Source organism: Sapajus apella, unplaced genomic scaffold (assembly GCF_009761245.1).
Source record: "Sapajus apella isolate SASKATOON/1434 unplaced genomic scaffold, GSC_monkey_1.0 scaffold23, whole genome shotgun sequence".
Classification (NCBI taxonomy): Eukaryota; Metazoa; Chordata; class Mammalia; order Primates; family Cebidae; genus Sapajus; species Sapajus apella.
This window is the reverse complement of record NW_022436963.1, coordinates 20,014,509-20,038,130: the sequence shown is the minus strand read 5'-3', so window position 1 is coordinate 20,038,130 and position 23,622 is coordinate 20,014,509. Positions and strand designations below refer to the sequence as shown.

Here is a 23,622-nt window from a genome sequence, read left to right as displayed (position 1 = left end):
TTTTTTTGCCTTTCCATAGGTTTCAAAGGAAAAGACCTTTCCATAGGTCTTTTCACTTTGTTGATTGCCTCCTTTGCAGGGCAGAAAGTTTTTGCTTTGTGACCTGTGCTTTTGACATCTTACTAAAAAATCTTTGCCCAGACCAATATCTTGAAGCATTTCTCCAGTGTTCGGTTCCAGTAGTTTCATAGTTTCAGGTGTTAGATTTTAGTCTTTACTCCATTTTGATTGGATTTTTGTATATGGTGAGAGATAGGGGTCTAGGTTTGTTCTTCTGCCTATGGTTTTTCAGTTTTCCTAGCACCATTTGCTGAAGAGGCTGTCCTTTCCCCCAATATAAGTTCTTGGTGCCTTTGTGAGAAATGAGTTGGTATTGTAAATAGTGCTGCAGTAAACATACATGTGCATGTGTCTTTATAGTAGAATGATTTGTAATCCTTTGCCTATGTACCCAATAATAAGATTGTTGGGTCAAGTGGCATTTCTGCTTCTAGATCCTTGAGGAATCGCCATGCTGTCTTCCACAATGGGTGAACTAATTTACACTCCCACCAATAGTGTAAAAGTGTTTCTATTTCTCCACATCCTCGCCAGCATCTGTTGTTTCCTGACTTTTTAATGATTGCCATTCTAACTCATGTGAGATTTTGGAACCAACTCAAATGCCCATCAATGATAGACTGGATTAAAAAAATGTGGCACATAGACACCATGAAATACTATGCAGCCATAAAAAAGAATGAGTTCATGTCCTTTGCAGGGACATGGATGAAGCTAGAAATGCCATTCTCAGCAAACTAACACAGGAACAGAAAACCAAACACCGCATGTTATCGTTCATAAGTGGGAGCTGAACAATGGAAACACATGGAGGAAGGGTAACATCACAAACCGGGGCCTATCGGGGGTGGGAGGAAAGGAAAGGGAAAGGATTAGGACAAATGCCTAATGACTGCAGGGCTTAAAACCTAGATGATGGGTTGATAGGTGCAACAAATCACATAGCACATGTACATGTTTGTAACAAACCTGCACATTCTGCACATGTATCCAAGAACTTAAAGTAAAATAAAAATAAAAAAATGAGTTAACTGTAAATGTGTGGATTCATTTCTGGGTTTTGTATTCTGTTCTACTGCTCTGTATGTCTCTTTTTATGCCAGTACCATGCTGTTTTAATTGCTATGGCTTTATAGTATATTTTTAAGTCAAGTAGTATGATGCCTCCAGCTTTGTTCTTTTTGTCCAACCAAATTACTTTGGTTATTTGGGGTCTTTTATGGTTCCACACGAAATTAGCATCTCTTTTTTCCCTATTTTTGTGAAGAATGGTACTGGTTTTTGATAGAGATTGCATTGAATCTGTAGACCACTTTGGGTAGTATTGACATTTTAAGAGTATTAATTCTTCTAACTCATGAGTACAGACATCTTTCCTTTTTTGTGCATCCTCTTCAATGACTTTCATCAGTGTGTAATAGTTTTCTTTGTAGAGGTCTTTTGCATCTTTGATTAAATTTATTTCTAGGTATTTTATATTCTTCGTGGCTATTGTAAATGGCATATTGATGTCTTGTTTTCTTTTTCAGATTCCTTGCATATAAGTGCTACTGATTTCCTTATGCTAATTTGTACCCTGCAAAGTTACTGAATTCACTTATCACTTTTAAGAGTTTTTTTTTTTTTTTTGAATCTTTAAGCTTTTCTAAATATAATATATTATCCATGAGCAAGAATGATTTGTCTTCTTCCTTTCCAGTTTGGATGCCCTTTATTTTTTTCTTTTGTCTAATTGCTGTGGCTAGAACTTCAAATGTTATGTTGAAGAAACTTGGTAAATTTGGGCGTCCTTGTCTTTTTCCACATCTTAGAGAAATGGCTTTCAGTTCTGCCCCATGCAGTATGTTAGCTGTGTGTTTGTTATGTGTGGCCTTTATTGTTTTGAGGTATGTTCTTTCTGTAACCAATTTATTGAGTTTTTAAAATTTCAATGTTTTCAGAAAAGATACTTGATATGATTTTTACTTTTTTGAATTTGTTAAGACTTGTTTTGTGGCCCAACATGTGACCTGTCCTGGAGAATGTTCCATATGCTGAGGAGAAGAAGGTGTATCTTGCAGCGGCTGGATGAAATGTTCTGTAAATGTCAGGTCCATTTTGTCTAGAGTGTAGTTTAACTCTCATGTTTCTTTGTTGATTTTTCTGTCTGGATGATCTGTCTATTACTGAGAGGGAGGTGTTGAAGTCCCCTATTATTGTTTGTAGTCTCCCTCTTTAGATCTGTTAATGTTTACTTTATGATTTTGGGTGCTATGGTGTTGGATGCATATATATTTACCGTTGTTATATCCTCTTGCTGAATTCAACCCTCTGTATCATTATATAGTGAACTTCTTTTTCTCTCTTTCTTTTTTTTTTTTTTTGAGATGGTGTCTTGCTCTGTCACCAGGCTGGAGTGCAGTGGCATGATCTCAGCTCACTGCAACCTCTGACTCCTTCGTTTAAACAATTCTTCTGCTTCAGCCTCCTGAGTAGCTGGGATTACAGGTGTGTGCCATCATACCAAGCTAATTTTTTTATTTCTAGTAGAGGCAGGGTTTCACCATGTTTGCCAGGTTTCACCATGTTTGCCAGATTGTTTACAGCCTTTGTCTTGACGCCTATATCTTATATGAGTTTGGCTACTACTGCCCTTTTCTCATTTCCATTTGAATGGGATAGTTTTCCTTTTTTTCACTTTCAGTCTGTATGTGTCTTTATAGGTGAATTGAATTTCTTGCAGGCAGCATGTGGGCTGTGTTTTTTAAGAATTAAATTGGCCACTCTGTGTTTTTCATTTGGAGAATTTAGTACATTTACATTCAAAGTTGTTATTGGTAGATGAGTACTTATCACTACCATATTGTTATTTTCTGGTTGTCTTGTAACTCCTCTCTTTCTTCCTGTCTTACTGTCTTCTTCCTCTGTGGCTAAGTGATTTTTTTTTTCTCTGTTAGTATGTTTTAATTTGCTGCTTTTCATTGTTACTGTATCTATTATAGGTTTTTGCCTTGTGGGATTACTGTGAGGCTTACAGAAGACATCTAGGGGGTTACCATGAGGCTTACAGAAAACATCTTATAACAAGTTATTTTAAATAAAGGATAACTGATCACAAAACAAACAAACAAATGAAAAACAAAAATGCTGGACTTTAACTTTGTCCCTCCCACATTTTGACTTTTTGTTGTGTCAATTTACATCTTTTAATATTGCCTATCCCTTAATAAATTGCTGTTGTCATTATTTTTGATAGATTTGTCTTTAGTTTTCATATTAGTGACATAAGTGGGTTACACATTATAATAACAGTATTAGGATATTTTGAATTTATCTGTGCATTTACTTTACTAGTCTTTTTTTACCTTCAAATGTTTTCTTTTTGCATGTTAGTGTCATTTTCTTTCAGATTGAAGAACTCCATTTAGCATTTCTTGTAAGGCAAGTCTAGTGGTGATGAATTCCCCCAGCTCTTGTTTTTCTGGGAGAGACTTTATCTATCCTTCATGTTTGAAGGAAACTGTTTCTGGGTGCAGTATTCTTGGCTGACAGTTTTTTTTCCTTTAGCAATTTGAATATGTTGTCCCATCTTTCTTCACCTATGTGATTTCCATCAAGAAGTCTGTTGACAGACAATTCAGAGTTCCTTAATATGTTATTAGCTTCTTTTCTCATGTTGCTTTTAGGATCCTCTCTTTTTTTTTTTTGACCTTTGAGAGTTTGATTATTATATACTTTTTTGGTAGTCTTATTTGGGGTGGATATATTTTGTGATCTCTCACTTCCTTGTACCTGCATATTTATATCTTGCTCTAGATTTGGAAAGTTTTCTGTTATTATCTCTCTGAAAAAGCTTTCTACTACCCCTTGCTCTTTCTCAATTCCCTCTTGAACACCAGTGGTTCTTAGCTTTGTTCTTTTTAGGTAATTCTTCATGTCCTGCATGTGTTCTTTGTTCCTTTTCATTCTTTTCTTCTGTTCTGACTGTATATTTTCAAATAGCCTGCCCTTGAGCTCACAGATTTTTTTTTCTTGTTTTATTCATTCTGAAATTGAGAACTTCTTTTTTTTTTTTTTTTTTTTTTTTTGTAACCCCCGAAGGGGGGTGCACCGTTCCTGGAAGTACTGCAATACCAGGTCGATGCGTGGAGTGGACGGAGCAAGCTCCTATTCCATCTCCTATTTCCAAAAATCCATTTAATATATTGTCCTCGGATAGAGAACGTATCAGATATTAAACTGATAAGAACAGATACTACACTTGATCTTAGCCAAAAGGCCGAGAAGCGATGAAATTGAGAACTTCTAATGCATTTGGCAGTCCAACACATGTATTTCTCAGTTCAAGAATTTATTTGGTTTCTTTTTTTACTTTAATCTCTCTGTTAAATTTATCTGATAAATTTGAGTTTTTTTGAGTTTGCAGAGTTTTTTTTTTTTTTTTTTTAACTGCTATTTTGAATTCTTGATCTGAGAGCTCACACATTGTCATCTCATTAGGGTCCATCACTGGCTGCTTGTTTGGTCTGTTCGGGGAGTTCAGGATTCCTTGTTTGCTGTTGTTTCTTGTGAATATATGTCTATGGCTTTGCACAAAAGAGTTAATTATTCATTTCCATCTTTGCTGCCTGGCTTGTTTTGGTCTTTCTGAGGTGTGTTTCCTTAGAGGTTCTTTGCAGTTGCCTACTGAGTCCCCTTAGTCCTAGATAGCTGCTTCCTTTTTGGCACTACATGGTGCCTTAAGCCCAGATTTGCCTCTACTTTCACTCGTGTTCAGAGCTCTGCCAGTCCTGAAATGGGACTATGGTTCCCAAAGGAGACACTCTTGTGTGAGAAGTATAGCTAGGGGTTCATGCCTGGAAGACCTGTGGAATGTGCCTTCCCCAGTGTGGTGCTGCTGAACAGCCACGCTAGTTTGGCATCTTTTATGGCTAAGATAAAAAGCAGAATTTTGTAAGCTGAGGTTGCTAGTCTTACATCGTGTATTTGTTTCTAGCACCCTCAGGGTTTTTCCTCCCTACAGGCGCTTGCTGTGCTTCCCATAGGTTGAGAAAGGAGTGGTTTCCCTGCATGAGAACTCAAAGTGATATGGAAGCTGGCTGTCCACCTCAATCTCACTTTTTCCAGTGTAGAAATAATAAGTCTGGGGGAATTTGCAAATAGCATATTTGGGGGAGGGGCATTGCAGATGGAAAAGTCTATTCCTCTTACCATCTCTCTGGAGTTTTTCACCTCTCTGTGGTACCAGGGAACATCTCAGCCTCAAGTTTGAGTTCTAGCTGCTGTGCCTATATTCCCAGCTACTTTGGAGGCTAAGCCAGGAGGATTGATTGAGGACAGAATTTGAAGCTGCAGCACACTATGATTGTGTCTATGAATAGCTACTGCATTCTAGACTGAGTGTATCAGTTCATTTTCATACTGCTATGAAGAACTATCCAAGACTGGGTAATTTATAAAGAGGTTTCATGGACTTACAGTTCCATATGGCTTGGGAGGCCTCACAATCATAGAAGAAGACAAAGGAGGAGCAAAGACATGTCTTACATGGTGGCAGGCAAAAAAGGGTGTGACGGGAAAATGCATTTTATAAAACCATCAGATCTCGTGTACTATCTTGAGAACAGTATGGGAAAATCCTGCCCCCATGATTCAATTACATACTACCACGTCCCTCCCATGACACATGGGGATTATGGGAGCTACAATTCAAGATGAGATTTGGGTGAGGACACAGCCAAACCTTTATCACTGGGAAACATAGAGAAAGCCAGTCTTTAAAGAAAAATTTTAAAAAAGATTAAGTCCCAGGATATTGCTGGTGATAATCTGGGTGCTGATATTTTTTTTTTTTTTTTTTTTTGTGGAGTAGAGTGAAGCCAGACTGCTTCTGCTCTGCCATTTTAGTCAATGCACAGATTTTATTTTTGTTTTTTTAACTACTGTATTAAGGTATAACTGACATACAATAAACTACACAAATTTGAAAGTGTACAATTTGTTAAATTTTAACCTATTTACACCCATGAAACCATCTTAATGATAAAAGTGATGAATAAACCCTTCACCTCCACAGGTTTCCTTATGCTCTTTTGTAATCTGCTCTTCTTTTCCTCCCACCATCCCTAGGCAACCACAGATTTTTTTTTTTTTTGGTTACTGTAGATGAGTTTGCATTTTCCAGAATTTTGTTTGTGGGATCATGTTTTCTTTCATCTGGTTTCTTTCTGCATAATTGTTCGATGATTCTTTCATGTTGCTGCATGTATTTATAGGTTCTTTTTTAAACTAAAATATTTTAAATTGGCACGAAAGCTCATTTCTCTTTATTGCTGAGTAGTATTCCATTATGTGCCACACATTATTTATCCATTCACTTGTTGATAAACACTTGGAGTTTTTCCAACTTTGGCTATATTACAAATAAACCTGCTATGAATATTTTGTACAAGTGTTACACAGACATATGGTTTCATTTTTCTTTGGTAACTACCTTGGGAGCAGAATGGCTGGTTCATATGGTAGGTGTAAGTTAGATTTTTTTTACTTTTCTTTTCTTTTCTTTCTTTTTTTTTTTTTTTTTTGAGACTGAGTTTTGCTCTGTTGCCAGGCTGGAGTGCAGTGGTGCAATCTTGGCTCACTGCAACCTCTGCCTCTCAGGTTCATGTGATTCTCCTGCCCCAGACTCCTAAGTAGCAGGGGTTACAAGTGCGTGTCACCACGCTGAGCTAATTTTTGTATTTTTAGTAGAGATGAGGTTTCACAATTTTGGCCAGGATGGTCTCAATCCCTTGACCTCATGATCACTCGCCTTAGCCTCCCGAAGTGCTGAAATTAAAAGTGTGAGCCACTGCACTTGGCCATTTGATTTTTAAGAAACTGTTAAACATTTTTAATGTGGTATGCCAATGCATACCCACCAGCAATGAATGAGAGTTTCAGTTCCTTCATATTCTTGCTAGCACTAAGTATGGTCTGTATCTTTAAACCATTTCTAATAGGCGTGTGGTGATAGCGTATTGCGGATTTAATTTGCATCAGCTTAATGCACATATTTTCATTTGCTTACTTGTCACCTATGTTCTTTGGTGAAGTGTGTTCAAATTATTTGCCCACTTTTTTTTTTTTTTTTTTTTTTGAGATGGAGTTTCGCTCTTGTTACCCAGGCTGGAGTGCAATGGCGCGATCTCGGCTCACCGCAACCTCCACCTCCTGGGTTCAGGCAATTCTCCTGCCTCAGCCTCCTGAGTAGCTGGGATTACAGGCATGCGCCACCATGCCCAGCTCATTTTTTGTAGTTTTAGTAGAGACGGGGTTTCACCGTGTTGACCAGGATGGTCTCAATCTCTTGACCTCGTGATCCACGTGCCTCGACCTCCCAAAGTGCTGGGATTACAGGCGTGAGCCACTGTGCCCGGCCATTTGCCCACTTTTTAAAGTCAAGTTGTTTGTTTTCTCAATATTGAGTTTTGAGAGATCTTCATATATTCCTAACATTCCTTTATCAAATAATCAAATTGCAAATATTTTCTCCCAGTATGTGGCTTGTATTTTTGTTCTCTTGGCAATGTTTTTTGAGGAGCAGAAGTTTTTGTTTTGATGAAGTTCAGTATATTAGTTTGTTCTTTTATGTATTTTGCTTTTGGTGTCTTAGAAATATTTGTCCCAATCCAAGATCACACAGGTTGTTTTCTATATTTTCTTTGGGACAGTTTTTAGTTTTTGGCTTTATATTTAGGACTGAGATCCATTTTGAGTTAATTTTTGTGTATAACACATTTAATGCATTTTTTTGTAGGTAAGAAATTGCTCATTATAAATTCTTCTCTTGTTACCTAGGTGAAGTTGCTGAGAATACTTGAAAATAAAATAATAGATTTATTTTAAAATGCCTTAGGCATTTTCATAAGTCAGACTGGTATTCCCAGGCTAATTATTTTGAATTAGTGAATTAAAATAAAGGGTGTAATAATTTCAGTCATAGAGTTTTTCAGATAAGAATATTTTAAACAGATCACGTCTATGCAGCTCTGAATAATAAGAACATCAACCCAGAAGCTGGAAGACTGGCATTTCTTCCACAATAGTTGTGAGACTATGAAAAATTACTGCAACAAATTGTTTACTCTCTTGGCCTCAGTTTTTACAGCTGTAAAACATGGAAGTTAGATGAGTTTTTAAGTTCAAAGCAATGGGGCAGATTCTTAAGAGTCCTCATGTCTATCTTGGGATCAATAATTGACTGGATTGGATAAAATGTCTCTTATCTGTACATTTCTCATTTTCTAAGCATGTGTCAATGGCATTTTGATGGGAAAAATACAAATAGACTTAAAAGGACTTATGACTTCCTATCAATGGGTTATTACTTATGTATTTTTTGAAATCAGAATACAAGAATGCAACTACTGTCTTATTGGAAATATACTGTGAACTTCATTCTTTTTTTCTTTATGTTTTTTTGAAACAGGGTCTCACTCTGTCACCCAGGAGGCTGGTTTGCAGTGATATGACTATAGTTCACTGCAATCCCAGCCTTCCTGGGCTCAAGTGATCCTCCTACCTGACTCTTGAGTAGCTAGCTGGGACTACGGGCATGTACCACCATGCCGGGCTAATTTTTATATGTTCGTTTGTTTTTTTTGGTAGAGATGGGGTTTTGCCATATTTACCAGGCCGTTTTCGAACTCCTGGTCTCAAGTGATCGATCAGCTTTGGCCTCCCACAGTGCTGTGATTACAGGCATGAGTCACTGTGCCTGGCCTGTGAACTTTATTCTTGCTAGTAAAATGGGTTCTTACTCATTTTAGCTGGGAGGCCCTCATCAAAATGATTTTTGTGTGTGTGTCTGAAAAGTCTTTTAAGCTTGTAGGCTGAATGGGGCCATGATGTAACAAATTGCTCAGCAGTTGTGGCTAATGGTGGCCTTATTAGCACTGAGATAGATGTCAGTTTGCTGAGAAGGTTCCAGCTCAAGGGGGCGAAATGACTTGACTGTTCCTAGACCTCTGACAGTGGTCCTCACCCTGCTCAATCATGCTGTTGGTGGCTCAGAAGGTGGCAAGGGCGGTAGAATGGTGCACATCACTATTGGAAATACATTTGTAGTTCAGGCCTTCCTGATGGGGTAGAAGAGGAATCTCTGTCTATTACTATCCTATGTTATATGCTAATCTGGAAATGCTCAGGAAGATGTTAATAAGCAGGTTAATTAGGCTAAGAGACATCCTTGTGAGGACCATCATATGGTCCACATGCTGCTAAATGTTTCTTGGCATGAACAGCAACACATCTGCACACCCACATTTATATAGGTTGTAAATGCCAACCCTATAAGTGGCATTTACAAATTACTTAGGTTCTTAACTTGGAGTATTTTAATGTAACCAGTTTCCTTTGCAATCCTATCAATTTTGTTTTATGCATTTACAGTATGTGTTTTGAGAAGTTCATAGGTTTCACCAAGGCATTAAAAAAATGAAGAATTGCTCTGAGTGTTGGCAGGAAATCTTAGCCTATACCTGCCTTTATCAAGTCCTCTAACTTGCTAAGTGTCAGTGGTGACCCAGGCATCTAGTGGAATCATTGGAGAACTATTTCCCCACAGGGAAAGCATGTGGTGATCACTTAGGAAGCTGTCCTGCCATAACCTCAAGTTTGCCAGCTTTCCTATGTGGCTGGAAAAAAGGGAGAAGAGGAAAATTTGATGAGCAGGAGGCAGATGTGGAACTAATTGCATACTATTGCAGTGTGAGGACCTTGATCTTAAGTGTGAATGATACGAGGGTATGTTAATGAAGGTTTTTTGGCAGTATCGCCTCTCTCCAACACTGTGTCTAGTAAATCACATATCCATTACCCACATTCGTCTTCTCAGTGTGCATTTACAGCAGGTGGGAATCCAATGACAGGTCACAGGAGGATTGATTTTCCACTGCCTTCAACTGCCCTTTTCTCCCTGCTTGTGGAGTGAGAAGTAAGTGCATGTTTGAAGACTTCCAGGGCTGCTGTATTTTCTCCGAAGGTATTGAGCTGGGCCATGGGAGGTTGGCTCATTCCCCTCTGTGGTGAGTTCAACCATATCGTCCTGTCTCTGGGTCCTCTGGCACAGGTAGCACCTTGGGTGCTTTTACTGAATGGGTCCATGCATCTCTTGTGGCCTTTATTATAATATTATGTTCAAAAATCATTTGTGTCTGTCCCTCTTCCTGGACAAGAGTTTCTAAAGGTTGGGAGTGAGGTGTCTTAGTTTTGTTTCACAAGACGCCTGGCAAAAGAAGATTAAAAAAATAAAAAAGAAAACTAACTGAATGAGAGAATATTGAATCAAACAGGACATTTTCTTTCCTAAAGTAAATTCTCCTGTGGGCTGTCATCTCAGCATTTCATATTCAAGTGGGAAGGTTTTCCCAAGTTAGTTTTTGGTAGTGAATGATGGATGTACTAAGCTTCCAATTGCTGCAGAATATTCCATAGTGAATCATCACAGGTAACTTCTGGATTTCCTTAGCAATGGTCACTTAGGTTGCTTCAGTTCCTCACTGCCCCAAGAGAAAGACAAACAGAAACAACGTCAACAACAAAAATGGTTTGGTGATCATCCATGTAAATGTCCCTTTAGGAAACTCTTCAGGAATTTTCCTGGGATGTACAGATGAAGGGATTTCTGGGTCCTGAAGAGGGTGCATATTTAATATCACAAAATGCTAACAGATGGCTGACCACAGTGACCATTCCACTTTACAGCCCTATAAACTATGTGAGAGTTCTTTGAAAGGAAGAAATTTAAAGGCAAATATTTTAGAAAATAATTTCTGTGCTTCACTTAGTTTTAAGGTCACAGCCCAAAGATGATGTGATTTAGCCTATTGGATTAGGGACCTATGTATTAAAGAGGTACTGTGGACTTGAACAATCTTTTGTTTTAAAATTTTCATTTAATTTTATTTCTAGCTTTGAAATGCATTTATTTTTTGATTATTGAAATTCATCTTTCATGAAATTTTTGAGTAGTGTATTTTAAATTAAACTTGAACGTAACTGCAACCTAGTAGCAATACATATAAGTGGCTTTCCATTCAAATTTACAAAGGTATTATTTGTTAGTAACAAAAATGTAGAAGGGATTCACTTTTCATTTTAATCCAAAGGTTTTATTTTTAAAAGACCATTTGCCAACATCCTACTATAGATAGTTTCAGAGAGAGAGGGGAAAAGGAGCACTACCTAACAAAGACTATTAGAGTTGCATCATCCAAGTTACCCAGAAGCTTGGTGGTTGAGTATTTCAGAGTCCACTGTGGTTTTAAATGTTTTATGAGCAAATGCATTCATTTGTATGATAAATTTTAATGTTTTAAAGGTGAAAACCTAAAAAGTGACAATAGTACACTTGATATTCATAACTAGTAATTAAATGAATAAACCTTTCTGTTCATTGGGTAGGTGCCATGTGGAACAAGCTTTTGCCTCATCAATTCATTTTGTTTTCAGAGAAACAGATACACTAATGACACATTAGTGGGAACATTTCAGCAGGTTACTAGGAACTATTTCAAGGGGAAACGAAATTGATAAACAATTACAAATAGACTGTCAAATTGTAATTTGACAATTACAAATAGACTCTGTCAAATTAAAATTTGACAATTACAATGAACAATATCTTATATTAAAAAGCTTCAACACGCCGGGCACGGTGGTTCACACCTATAATCCCAACACTTTGGGAGGCCAAGGCGGGTGGATCATGAGGTCAAGAGATCCAGACCATCCTGACCAACATGGTGAAACCTGTTTCTATTAAAAATACAAAAATTAGCTGGGCATGGTGGTGCAGGCCTGTAGTCCCAGCTACTTGTGAGGCTGAGGCAAGAGAATTGCTTGAACCCAGGAGGCAGAGTTGCAGTGAGCCGAGATTGCATTACTACACTCCAGCCTGGTGACAGAGGAAGACTCCATCTCAACAACAAAAAAAGCTCCAACACTAAGTAGGAACATTAGGTCCTAAGGCTAACTTCCCAGTCAAAGATGTTTGGGAAAGATCCCACTTCCTAAAAGTCACAGGTACAATGGAATACATGTTACTGAGAGATGAACTATCTTGTAGAAAATTCTTTAAAACCACAGGATTCAAGGATCTTACCTAAATATTAGGCATACAATTTTAATTTTGTAGTATTCTAAGAAAACCTCTTGCTAGGTATGCAATTGGCGGGTATTTACTACTTCTGTTTGAATCACTGAATCCTCCTTTTGTTAGCATTCTGGGTGTCTGCATTGATTGGTGAGTTCTCCTTGCCAAATCCTGGCCACAGCCTTAGTGCTGCTTTCCCTGCATGGCATTCAATTCAAGGTTGATGCATGGCTGAGAAGTTCTCAGCCTAAATTATTTCCATTATTTCCCAAGTCTCAGTCCATTAACCAACTTGGTCAAAAGGCCAGAAGAGAAATGGCATTCTCCAAATATTATTAGCATTTTGTGGTGAATGCTAACGACTGTACATTTACAGCCGATTAAGTTTGGCTCTCTCTATTTTATTATGGATTATGACAGGGATTTTGAGACTGAGTTCTGTTAAATAATAAACAGAACTAGCAAGGTCATTTTCTACCTGACAAAAGGGAAACTTTGTAGCAAGAAAACATGAATTAAGAAACAGGTTAAGTGTCTCAGGGGGATGAGGGGATTCAAGTTTTTCAGAGCTGCTCAAGCGGATATTCACAATGAAATGTGAATATTGCCAATTAATTATTGTCAGTGATATGGAAGTTTTCCACAAAAAAATTTGTTCAAGGCCTGGTTTGAAGCAAAGCTCTCAAAGTGTTGGCCCATAGGTGATGTAGGCCCACAGACATGTTTTGTTTGGCTCAGATTATGTTTAATAACTGTTGTTTGAATGGGTTGCATTGTTTGAAAATCCCAAGATTTGACATGATAATCCAAATTTGGGACAACACCGAAATAATAACAGATTATTGCTGTTTTGCAGGAGTTTGCTGCAGCTGGCTGCTGGCTGCACCCCAGCTCTCCATCAGCTCTTGCAGATGGGACATTTTTCATTTTCTCTGTCACCCTCAAGCCTATCTCTCTAATTTACATTGACCCCTTGAACCTGCAGTATAAGCAAATGAGTTTGAGAGCTTTGACTCAGATATTCCAGAACAAAGATAAAAATAACTAGATTATATTTAAAGTTGCAAGTTTCGTTGTCGCCTTATAACACACTGGTTAGGAGTTTGGGCTCTAGGATCAAAATTGCCTAGGATCAAGAGCTGGTTCTGCACAGACTAGCTGTGTGACCTTACCCAGGTTACTTAACCTCTCTTAACACTAGTTTCTTCAGTTAAAAGGGGCAACAGTTGTACCTACATTTTTACCTGGTTGCTGTGAAAATTCTTTTTACATCTATGTCAATGCATATACCTTAAACACACACACACAAACATGCATATAGTAACTAGTACATGCTAACCTCTCAAGTATTTTTATATTTGGTTCAAAAAGAGCTGCTATACAGCAAAAGAAACAATCATTAGAGTGAACCGGTAACCAACAGAATGGGAAAATATTTTTGCAATCTACCCATCTGACAAAGGGCTAATATCCAGAATCTACAAATAACTAAAACAGATTTACAAGAAAAAAACAAACCCATCCAAAAGTAGGTGAAGGATATGAATAGACACTTTTCAAAAGAAGACATATATGAGGCCCACAAACGTATCATCATCCTGAGCCCAAACATATCATCATGAGCCTAAAAAATGCTCATCATCTGATTATTAGAGAAATACACATCAAACCACACTGAGATATTACCTCATACCTAGTTAGAATGGCGACCATTAAAAAATCTGGAGACAACAGATGCTGGAGGGGATGTGGAGAAATAGGAAGACTTTTACACTGTTGGTGGGAGTGTAAACTAGTTCAACCATTGTGGAAGACAGTGTGGTGCTTCCTGAAGGACCTAGAAATAGAAATTCCATTTGACCCAGCAATCACATTACTGGGTATATACCCAAAGGATTATAAATCCTTCTATTATAAAGACATATGCACACGTATGTTCATAGCGGCACTGTTTATAATAGCAAAGACCTGGAACCAATCCAAATGCCCATTGATGATAGACTGGACAAGGAAAGTGTGGCACATATACACGATGGAATACTAAGCATCCATAAAAAACTATGAGTTTGTGTCCTTTGTAGGGACATGGATGAATCTGTAAACCATCATTCTCAGCAAACTGACACAAGAACAGAAAATCAAACACCGCATGTTCTGACTCATAGGTGGGTGTTGAACAATGAGAACATGTGGACACAGGGAGGGGAGCATCACATACTGGGGTCTGTTGGTGGGAGCCAAGGGAGGGACAGCGGTGGGGTGGAGAGGTTGGGGAGGGATAACATGGGGAGAAATGCCAGATGTAGGTGATGGGGGGATGGAGGCAGCAAACCACATTGCTGTGTGTGTATCCGTGCAACATTCCTGCGTGATCTGCCCATATACCCCAGAACCTAAAGTATAATTAAAAAAATAAAAGAATTTTCAGTTTGTCAAAAAAGAAAATGTGATTGGTAATAAAATGATGATTTTTCTTCCTTTTCTCATCAGTTGAGAAAAGCAAGTAATACTTTGTTTCACATAGACATTTGTTAAAATGGTAGGTACACTGGGTTAATGGTGTTATTAATCTGCATTCCAGCATTAGTAACTTCATAAAAGAAGTTGTGTAAATGATGGATACTGTTCTGTTCTTGCTGTTCTTTGAAGCAGAGAGACTTGAGGGTATAGTGTGTATAGAAAGGATGCCACTCATTTCCATGAAGCATGTGCTCCTGAGTGAGCCGTCTTTCATATAAGGGAACCAGATGACTTCACTTGATCTTAGCCGAAAGGTGGAGAAATGATGAATTGGATGACTTCAGTGCTGGCTCCCTGGCTTTCTCTGGAAAGATAGCAACACTGCCATACTGATTGCTGAAGTGAGTGGCATCTGACAGTCCACAGAGGGGAGGAAGAGCAGGGTCACTTTGATGTTGATAAGCAGATGGAAAATCAGAAATCAGATTGAAATTACTGAATCATGGGTTGAGATGGAGTTCAACTGGCCTGTTCTAGGGATTATATCCTCTCTTAACTAGAGTCAGAGCTTAATGTATTGTATTTCTTCAGGTCATGTGGCTTTCTCCTACCTCCTCTTTTCTTCTTTTTTTTTTTGTTTTGTTTTGAGTGATGTTAGTTTCTAAAGCTGAGTGCGAAAGCCATGTCCAGTGAAATCTGCTTACACTCATACATTCGTTGGTCAGAACAGACTTGACCACTTCTGAACAAATTACATTACTGATGGTTGGTGTTATGGCTGAGTGATCTTCATCTCAGAGTTGTAACATTCAAGGAAAATTAATACTTTTGTATATGTATTTACAATTCACAGTGTATTTCTACATGTATCTTTAGATAATGATAAATTAGTATTCATAGTCTTAATGAATGATTGTAATTTCAATGATTTGTAATAATTTTGATGGCAATTAAGAGCATTTTCTGAGTGATTAAAAGCTGCCATCCATTGGTCCTCATTACCTAACAACGAACATTTCCTGTTTATCTTCTTTTCAAATTATCTCCATACTCTAGGGTACAGGCATTGTTTTTCCATGTTTGCAATGCTCCATGTGTGCTTAATGTGCTTAGCAAATCAACAGACCATGATAGTCCTTTATTAAGAGGAACTGTTGTCCTTTAGATGCGCTGTATTATTTAACATTTGTGCCACCCATATAGCTTCAAGTTTTCAGAAAGCCTACGTGGCAACATTTGGCAGTTTGCACAAATTGGGAGAAAACGTTAAATGCCATTGTGAAAGGGAATCTGATTGCCACATTTCAAACATGTAAGGATAACAAGAATGCTCAGGAAATTTAATTCCGGAAAAATGTTTTAAAGATGACAAGTTTAAAAGTAATTTTTATTTTAATATTATTAACAGGCACTGAGTCAAATCCTCTACCCTGCGTGTTGTCCCATTTGACTTTGTCCTTGATCCTGGAGGTCTGTCCTGTTATCCTGTCATGTTTATGTTGAGGCTCAGACCCATTCTGCATCTAACTCAAGGTCACCCAGTCAGCAGATGGCGGAGCTTGGATTCCAGGTGTACCCATTTTCTTCCAAAGCTTTATCCTTCCCTTCTGTACAACAGTGCTGCTGCAGCGATAGGTTTTGTTTCTGTGTTGTGGTTCCTTCCTGCACATTCCTGAATATGAGTGAGGTATAATTCTTGCTATTATTCCTTCCATATGAATGTGGAAGCTGTGACTTGGGTTGAGTGACTTTCTGTGTCATCATTAGTGCTAGAAGTCAAAGTGGAACCTCTCATATCTGCTTTTTAGCTCAAGGTTCCTGCCTCAGTATCACTGTTAAAAAGTTGATTTAAAGATCATGTGAAGGTTATTGCACATATGGAGCCTACTGAAGTTACCCCGGGAGGCTGCCTAATGGGTTGAAAATATAGGCCAAGATTAAGACTGAAAGACTGGACATCTTTTCTAAGAGGGAATAGGTAAAATATTTGGGATATAATTTTTGGAGAGTCATGTAGTATAAGACAGCTATGGTGCCTACCTTACACTTTTGTGCCACTTAGACATGGAATTTCAGAATGGCACACCTATTTTATTAATTTAAAAATGACACAAATAATAAAGCATTCTTATTTTAAAACATTTTAGAAAGTAGGTAAAGCTGCCTTAGACCTTTCAGTCTTCCTCTCTCACATGCTCCTACCTAGTTTTCTCCTCAGGGGCAACCACTGCTCTCAGTTTAGATTGTTAATCAGTTAGGACTGTGTTTATCTGCATGGAATCAACTGAGTAGCTTAACCGAATCAGCATGTTTTTTCCTTACACCAAGGAGCCTGGGGGCGGGTAGTTGTACCAGCTCTGAATGGGCAGTCCAGAACTGGTACAAATATTAAGGATCCCACACTCAGTTGTCTTTTCCACCTCAGCATCTTACTTTGGGACTTTTATTCTCGTTGTGGGAAGACAGCACTCTAGATTATTTTATTTTTTGAGACAAAGTCTTGGTCTGTCACCAGGCTGGAGTGCAGTGGCGCAATCTTGGCTCACTGCAGTCTCCACCCTCTGGGTTCAAGCGATTCTCCTGCCTCAGCCTCCCAAGTAGCTGGGATGACAGGGACATGCCACCACACCCAGCTAATTTTTGTATTTTTAGTAGGAATGGGGTTTCACCATGTTGGCAAGGATGGTCTCTATCTCTTGACCTCGTGATCTGACCCCAAAGTGTTGGGATTACAGGTGTGAGCCACTGCACCTGGCCACTTCTCTAGTTTTAAATATTGTGTCTGCATTCCAGGAAGAAAGATAGGAAAGGGTAAAGGAAAACAGGTACAAGGCAGCAAGCTTGGCTCTGTCAGGAGAGCAGTAGCTTTCTAGAAGCCATGCCCAGTGAAATCTGGTGGCATTCATTGGTCAGAACAGGGTTACTTGACCACTTTGGAACAAATCATGTTTCTGATTGTAAGGAAAATGGGGAGAAGGGATGTTCGGTTGGCATTTATCTGTGTCTATTTAACCACGAAGTTTTCAGTGCATTTATATACGTGTATATGTGCAGGTAGAAGTCTCCCTTTTAAGATACATGGTCTACTGTTGATATTGTTCTACAACTTCCCCCCGCCACTTGTCAGTTTGTCTTAGGGATCACATGCTATGTCACTACGTGTTTGTCAGTTTCCTTCTTTTCAGTCGCTGATGTTTTCCCACAGTCTGTGTGCACCGTAGTGAGTTTAACCCTTCTTTTCTTGATGAGCATTTATGCAGAATGTGTTTAAAAGTACATTCTTGTAACAGCTGTGGTATTAAAAGTTGACTCTCTGACTTATGTTCTATATTGGCAATGTATTGGGCTTCATTATGGAAACCAAATTTTCTTCGCATTATATATAAAGTACGATAATAAATCAAGCTATTCTTATTATATACCAAAACATTGCTGATTTTCATTTTGCGCAGAAGTAATCTAGATTGTATTATATTGTTTCTTTTTTCTTTTGTATATTAGAAGACACAGAACATAATTGAACTCTTTGGTGTTGATTGCTTTAGAAACATTTAGTTGTGAGTTTAGTGGTAGCAGCCAGCTTAGTTCTGTTGTGATTTACGTTTTTTATTTCTTACTTAGCTTTCATATGGTCAGTTGTTATTTATCATTGTCAATGTTCTGGCCCCTCAGAATTTACTGTTATATAATTTTTACTCTGCTGTGGGTTTGGGACCTAGGGTGTTAGAATTGTATGTTAACTAAGAGTGAACTGCTGTGGAGCTAGACAGGTACAAGTAAAGTATAAAGGCTTTGCGTTGGGAAGTTGTGACTGATTTTTGGAGAGCTCAGTAAAATGTTTCTTTTTCTGTTTTTCAAATCTGTTTTCCAGAAGCGGAAGGTTCTGGAAAAGCACACTTCTGTGAAGGTAGAATTATTGTTGAACTTTCTTTGCAAATTGGTTAGCTAAGTAAATAAACAAATAAAAAAACCAATAGAAAACACCAGAGAGAAGAATATATTAGTACCTACTTGGTGATTAAAAACCAAACAAAATAAAATGAAGTCAAATGGGAGGCTAAGGCCACTCATCCAATTTGTAAGGCTTTGCCTATATATTTGTTCTTTATTCTGTGGAACTGTGTGACATTTTAAGACTCTTAAGACTTGGTGCCTGCCCAACAGGAACCTCAGATAACTCACAAGAAGAGCTGTGAACACGTAGCCTTTTGACCATTAGTGAAAATGTATATGAACCTAGAACATTCTCCGCATAGCTGAGCACGTCCCTCCCCTGCTTGCAACCCTCTAGTGGCTCCCACAGTCCTTAGAATAAAGACTGTATTCATTTTCATGACTCCAAGCCCCTGTCCGGCCTGAGTCCTGGCCCCATCCCTGATGTCATCTGCTATTCTCTTCTTGTTCACCTTGTTCCAGCCACACTAGCCTCCTTGCTGTTCCTCAGAGAACATTCTTGTCTCAGGCCTGTGTTACCTCCACCTGAAGCCCTCTTTCATGGTCACTCTTTCATTCCATTGAGAACTTGGCTTAAATGTAAATGTCATCTCTTCAGGTGTCTACTCTGCCACCACATCACTCTCCCATTCTCCTGCTTTATAATTCTTGATACAACTCATAGTTATATGACATCCTATTATATTTTCATTTATTTTTCCAATGAAAATAATTATACTTTCATTTATTAGTTTCTCACTGAAAGAGAATTTTCCCAATTTTATTCCCTGGTGCCTCATACATAGTAGGTGCCTAGTAAATATTTGTTAAATCAGTGAATGGGTTCAAAAATATGACAGGCATCATGCCCTGTTTATTTCTGTATGCTCTGAGCCCAGGAATGTGCTTAGCAATAGTAATAACAGTAACAGCTGATGTTAATTGAGGCTTGCTATACTCTACATCCCATTCCAGTGCTTTGCAAGTATTCATTTATTTAGAAAGCCTTCGATATGGGTCTTGCTATAATCTTTGTGTGCACAGATGAGGAAGCTGAGACACAGCAGTTGAACAGCTAGCCCAAAGTCACGCAGATAAAAGTGGAGGATCCAAAATGCTCAGCTTGCGGCCTCCTTCCCTGCCCTTAGTTAGCTACCTTGTTGTGCCTTTCTTTGCCTCTAGCAGACAATCCAATAAGTATTTATTACATTGAAATGAATAATTAATAAAGGGGGCATATTCTGGAAAACAGATGGTAAGACACTGGAGGAAAATGTAGAATGATGCTCACTGTATTGTATAAATGAGAAGTAGGATATGAATTAGCAGAGGGAGTGACCCAGGGAAGGTAGAGTCCCATCCTCTCCTTCTTCCCAGACCCTCTTGAAAAGAGACATGGGACTTGCCTGGGTTTTAAGAACAAGTCTCTTCCAGTAAGCAGAGAGGAGGAAAGGTAGGCATCTCAGGGAAAATTAATAATAAATGATAAATCATGCATTTAAAATACTACTTAACATAGGTTTGAAGGTAAGGGAAAGAAGATAGATACTGTGGAGTCACATGTTCCCATATTCAAAACACAACTGACTCATGTCTATTAACACTTGAAGATTTATTTTTAGAATATTAGCAGAGGGAAAAAATTTTTTTTTCTTTAACTCTATGGTAGATAATAATAGTAATTAAAGCTAATAGAGATATAAACATTATGACATTCTAAGTTTATATCTATCTGACATCATAAAGTATAATTTACTTATTCAGGAATCATTGCTTTGTACTTTATTACTATGTTCTTGCAAATGATTCAGATGAATCACAATTGAACCTTTGCATTTCTTCTTTGAGAACCCTCAATTTTCCTGAGAAGGGAGTTTATTAAGGAGTAATTATTTCAGAACACTATTGGGAAACATGTAGGATTTTAGATCCAAAAGGATTAACTAGTCTGATCTTGAATATGGATAAGGTAGATGAGGTAGGTTTTCTTTTACATTGTCTTTTTTTTTTTTTTTTTCCCCAGTGCTCACAGGATCCCAGGGTGTCAGTCTTGCTGGTTTGTTTTATTTATTTTTAAAATCTTTTTAGTAGGTGACAATGCTAAGGTAAGGGTAACATAATAATGTTTGGGAACTTTGTTAGTAAATTTCAAAGGCTAAGGATTTAAGGCTAGTAAATTGGAAAAGAAGTTGATGATGGGTATGTACTGACTTTTATGCTGAAGCTAAACTTGACCAATTCAACTCAAAACTTTTAACTGGGGTTTTGGGAGGTCTGGTAAATTACACCCCCTACTCTAGGTTCTCCATCCCCTGAGCTTGTTGAGACAGCCATGGAGTCAGGCAGGTGGAGGTAAGTACATCACCTTAGGCACTGTTGAAACAGGCTACCTTTAGGTTTGCAGCCAAGGAGGCTTGCTGATGCTTCTCTCTGGAATTTGATGGACTTCTATACCTGGTTGTTGGCAGAGCTGGACAGCCACAGGCCTCCACACAGGAATAGGCCCCAGTTGGCTCAGAACTGACCAAATACGAGTATGACAAGCCCCAAAGAGGGAGAAGAAAGGCCTGGGGTCAGTTTACCCTCCAAACTAATTCTGCCAGTCATTCCTCTTTTAGATGCGCGGTCCCTCCTAGCGTTATATGGCATGAAAGAGTCCTCTCCCTCCAAACTTTGCTCCTTCAGATTGCCTCCTTTCTGTGTTGGCCTCCCTCAGTCTTGAGTTGCAAGAGTTAGTGTGTGGGCTCTTCTCATCTTCCTTACCTATCAGTTTTTAAGATCTCAGGTAGGGACTCTAAAAGTGTGGTGTTTGGCCACTTGCGTTAGAATCACTAGGGAGCTGTTAAAACAGATTCCTGGGCTCCCACTTAGACAGATGAGTCTCTTGGTGGGAGCCAAGGAATATGCACTTTTAAGGAGCTCTCCTAGACACCTGAGGCAGCCTAACCTTTGCTCACCCTTGTCCTGTAGATCTGATCTCCGTATTATCTTCACAATTTGTTTCCCTACATTTCTGGTACCACAATCCCGGGGTACAGTTTCACTGATCTCTCTCCCATTTTGTTTCCCCCTCTGGTCTTGTCTTCCTTTGATTCTTTCCCACCACTATAACCTGTCAATGAGTTTTGAAATCCCAGTTTCTAATCCTGTAAGTTACCAGGTAATGGCAAGTAGTTCAATCAGTGACTGGGAGAGTGTGCATATCTATAGATTTAAGATGATAGTATTTGTCTAGAAAGTATATAAAAATTTCATTTTCCTTAGGGAGCCCTTTCCTGGCTAAAATATCTCTCTTCCCACCCAGTTTCTATGGTCACCATGGTCTGTCCTTCATAGTATGTAGCATAATTTGAATTTAAGTTTTTAATTTTTATTTTAAGTTCCAGGGTACATGTGCAGGATGTGCAGGTTTGTTACATAGGTAAATGTGTGCCATGGGTGTATGCTGCACCTATCAACCCATAACCTAGGTATTAAGCCCAGCATGCATTGGCTCTTTTTCCTAATGTTCTCTCTCCCCATACTGCACCCCCTGATAGGTTCTACTGTGTGTTGTTCCCCTCCCTATGTCCCTGTAATTTCATTGTTTAGCTTCTGCTTGTAAGTGAGAACATGTGGTGTTTGGTTTTCTGTTCCTGCATTGGTTTGCTGAGGATAATGGCTTCCAGCTCCATCCATGTCCTTGGAGATGCTCTCATTCCTTTTTATGGCTGCATACTATTCCATGGTATATATGTACCACATTTTCTTTATCCAGTCTATCATTGATGGGCATTTGGGTTGATTCCATGTTTTTGCTATTGTGAATAGTGTTGCAATGAACATACAGGTACATGTATCTTTGTAATAGAATGATTTATATTCCCTTGGGTACATACTAAGTCTAGGGAATACCATTCAGGACATAGGCATGGTCAAAGATTTCATGACAAAATTACCAAAAGAAGCAATTGCAACAGAAGCAAAAATTGACAAATGGGATCTATTTAAAGAGCTTCTGCACAGCAAAAGAAACTATCATCAGAGTGAACAGGCAACTTACAGAGTGGGAAATAATTTTTGCAATCTGTCCATCTGACAAAGGTCTAATATCCAGAATCCATAAGGAACTTAAATACACAAGAAAAAAACCCATTAAAAAGTGGGCAAAGGACATGAACACTTCTCAAAAGAAGATGTTCATGTGGCCAACAAACATGAAAAAAGGTTGACATTACTGATCATTACAGAAATGCAAGTCAAAGCTACAGTGACATAATATCTCACACCAGTCAGGATGGTGATTATTAAATAGTCAAGAAACAGATGCTGGTGAGGTTGTGGAGATACAGTAATGCATTTACACTGTTGGTGGGAATGTAAATTAGTTCAGCCATTATGGAAGACAGTGTGGTGATTCCTCATGGATCCAGGACAAGAAATACCATAATTTGGATTTTTCATGTTTATTTTTATTTTACTTGTTGTCTATCTGGTCCCTCGCTAAGAAGTATATTCCATGGGGATAAAGGCTATATTTTATTTACCTGCTGCATCCCTTGTCCTGAGAGCAGTGACCGGTACATTGTGGATGCTCAGTAGTTATTGTTGAATGAATAAAAAGAAATGAGCAACTGAAACAATGCTTGGAGTCCTCTTAGGCAATATTACTGCAGTATAATACTTACCCCTGAGTGTTTAAGATAAATGAGTTGCATTTATTTGAAGTTTCAAGAGCGTTTTGTGAGGCAGATAGAATTTGAAGAGGAGGAGTGTATAGATTCCAGTTGCTTCACAGTGAAAGAGGCAGTTTTGCAACTCAGTGGTAAATGGCAACTGGCAAGCCAAAAACCCTGATTGTGGTAATCATTTCTCAATATGTACCTTTATCAAATCATCATGTTGTGCATCTCAAATGTATACAGTTTTACTTGTCAATTAAACCTCAGTAAAACTACAAGAAAAAAGTCCTTTGAAAGACTAAAGAATGGGGATGGCATGCAATTAAAGGAACTTGTCGAAGGCTGGTGAACTTGAATGAACTGTTCAATAATAGATCCTTTGTAAGAGAATAA

The 23,622-nt window shown here is 38.4% G+C and overlaps 1 protein-coding gene and 1 non-coding gene across 4 annotated transcripts in view; one reads left to right on the top strand and one right to left on the bottom strand.

The window, feature by feature from the left end:
- The window catches only part of TAFA4 (TAFA chemokine like family member 4), a 209,587-nt gene that overhangs the window by 59,778 nt on the left and 126,187 nt on the right, over positions 1 to 23,622 (top strand). The window lies entirely within an intron of this gene.
- On the bottom strand, positions 4,140 to 4,330 carry LOC116559621. Its single transcript, XR_004272534.1, has one exon. It is a non-coding gene; the product is annotated as a U2 spliceosomal RNA (small nuclear RNA).